The sequence below is a fragment of the Pieris brassicae genome, chromosome 3, assembly GCF_905147105.1.
Source record: "Pieris brassicae chromosome 3, ilPieBrab1.1, whole genome shotgun sequence".
Taxonomy (NCBI): Eukaryota; Metazoa; Arthropoda; class Insecta; order Lepidoptera; family Pieridae; genus Pieris; species Pieris brassicae.
This window is the reverse complement of record NC_059667.1, coordinates 14,138-16,908: the sequence shown is the minus strand read 5'-3', so window position 1 is coordinate 16,908 and position 2,771 is coordinate 14,138. Positions and strand designations below refer to the sequence as shown.

At 38.4% G+C, this 2,771-nt stretch overlaps 1 long non-coding RNA gene across 1 annotated transcript; it reads left to right on the top strand.

Annotated features, from left to right (window-relative positions):
* Nucleotides 1-1,574: 1,574 nt before the first annotated feature.
* On the top strand, nucleotides 1,575-2,353 carry LOC123707685. Its single transcript, XR_006753518.1, has 2 exons — nucleotides 1,575-1,622; nucleotides 2,082-2,353. It is a non-coding gene; the product is annotated as an uncharacterized LOC123707685 (long non-coding RNA).
* Nucleotides 2,354-2,771: the final 418 nt, after the last annotated feature.

Here is a 2,771-nt window from a genome sequence, read left to right as displayed (position 1 = left end):
TTTGCCCTGAGAGGGGAGGGTGTCAACATTATTGTTGAGAGCACAAACATTTGGGAGAGATGAGGAGCACTCACCAACAATAGTCTGATGAGCTGTTCTATCGTACCCCTTTGCTAGAGAAGCTTGGGGACGAGAGGAGCGATAGATTGTTTGGCGATAGGAAGTTTTGATAGGAGTTTGGGCTGTTTGAGGAGATCTTAGAGAATAGACAGGAGGGGTAAACATTTATTTTGTTATCTCAGCATATGAACGTATGCTGCTTCAATGTATGAGATATTGTTCTGGGACATCACCATTTTTATGGATTGCTGTCGAGTAAATTCTGGACAGCCCTTGTCAGAAGCAAAATGCTTACTTGAGCAATGTAGACATGTGGATGTTTCTAAGGTGACTTCGCACGTATCACCTATATGGGGCTGAGCACACCTGTAACATCTGGGCTTAGATCGGCAGACCGATTTGATATGACCAAAACGGCAGCAGTTCAGGCACTGTATGGTTGGAAGTTTGTAGGTTTCGACAGGGAGGGAAGTGTGGTAAGAGTAAATCTTAGAAGGGAGCATTTGTCCCCTGAAGGTAAGGACAACAGATTGGGTAGGCACCCAGGTGGTGACACCCTCAGTAACTGATTTTCGGTTCAGTCGCCTTGACTTTAACACCTCACCACATCCAGGAGGAAGCTCTAATGAATCAACGAGTTCGTCCATTGACCAGTCCGCCGGTACACCTTTGACCAACCCCATTCTGGTTATGTTATAAGAAGGGATAATAGTTTTAAACTTGCACATAGCGAGAATCGGGTTAACCAGAAAGTTGTTGGCAGCTTCAGCAGAAGAGAACTCAACGGTAATTTTATTACGGCCTACATTTTTTACACCACCGTGTATGACAGAGCTAATTTTGTGCTTATGCATAAACTGACCGAATGTAATAGCACGTAACGAGGCTCCAGAAGATGGGTCCTCTACTTCCCGGGAAACTTGGACAATGAATGGACCTTTATCATCATTAGAGTACGATCAAGGGCCATCGGAAAAGGAGGGGTGGACATATAGGTGTTGAACAGACGGGTTCGCCTGAGTGGGATCCGTAATTGTTTTTTTAAAGGAAGGCATATTTCTCTCCTCACCTTGTCGTTTGCGAGACGTAGAAAAGATTCCCGGGTCGGGAGGTTCGGGGTCAGGATCCATTGTACTGGAACTGCAGCGACTATATAAGTTTAAATTTTATACTTTACCAGCACCAATAGGGTTAGTTTTGTAAAGATAGAACAATAACAACTATTTTAGCTTTGGAAAATCACAGAAACACCGGAAAAAAACTATTATTCAAATTTATATGTACTTGTATTTATATTGTTTTTTGTTTTATTTGTAAATCTCCATGGTTGAAATGCATATGTTAGCAATAAAGTATGATTTCATAACTCTCTTCTTAAGCATCATAGGCATATCACCACTCTTAATTATTTCTACTCTCTATCGGTACTTCGCGCTAAATTTGTTTATGTATCTCACCTCATCAGGGTCTGCAAATAATTTAGAGAAATGGAACTCTGATCGAGAGTGATTAAAGTAAAGGCGACCTGGGATCACACAAATGGATACAGTTGAAGATTTGAGGTAATTGTCGATGTCCAGAGAATTGTTTTAATTACAGCTGTCTGTTTAATCTTATGAATTCATGTGTCTGTCTCTTTTACTGTCGCTTTTTTGTTTCATCCACTTTCAAATCACAACGATGCTAAAGAAGTTTTCACTTCTATACTTATTTTTTATATAACAAACGGGATAAACAAGGCGGAATGCAATTATAGTGTAACCGAAAAATAATGTGTGTGTCTCTGTGGTAAAAACCTGCTTTCAAACTTAATTTGGGGATAAAGTCAGGACTTAACCCAAAAAACGTCAAATCCAAAAAAAAATAAACGTATGGGAGCCATACATTGAGTGGCCATGGGCGGAGCTGTCTCTGCACCTCCTACTTCTTGTCCACTCTTGCATTAAAGAACGTTTTTGCTAATGAAAATATTTCATATATATATATATATATATATTACTATAACATACTTCTTGTTACAGATATTGATACGAATCGCGCAACGTTTGCATTATGCGAAATCACAACTGAGACGTGCGAGCCGTGGATCGAGTACATTTTCGACAACAAGAACTCGTTCTTGAACTCATTCAAAATTCCAAAAATACACCAAAGCAATGGACGTGATTCGAAATTTAAATTACCGCACCACAGTTCTGTTCATATTTGGAAATTCAAAACGCGCTACATAGATAAAATTTGAGTAGGTATTTGTAGGTATTATTATTGGGAGAAAAAAAATAAAAATTATTTTGTATTACGTATTTAATTTCTTTTTAATGTATATGTATATAATTTAAATGCAAACGATACATCAATTATTTTTCTACGATTCTCGAATGATAACATCTTAAAGTGCTCCTGGTTGTCGTTATTAGGACTTATGAACGTCATACCAAGGATGTAAATTTTCTACCAGTTCCCAAATCAAGGCAAAGAGCAGGGGAAAAGAATTGGCAAGTCCATGTCATTCTTTTTACTCGCTAAGTTTTGTTCAAGGCAAATGCACTACAACCATGACGCCTCGCTTCGCTTGAGATATTGATACATATCTTAACCTGAATTAAATTCAAAAATAGGTTTGAGTTTGTGGGATATTTCTGGATTAAGTACCTCGATTTGTATACAAGATGCATTTTCTAAGATTATTTCACGTACTTTGGGTTTAAGAT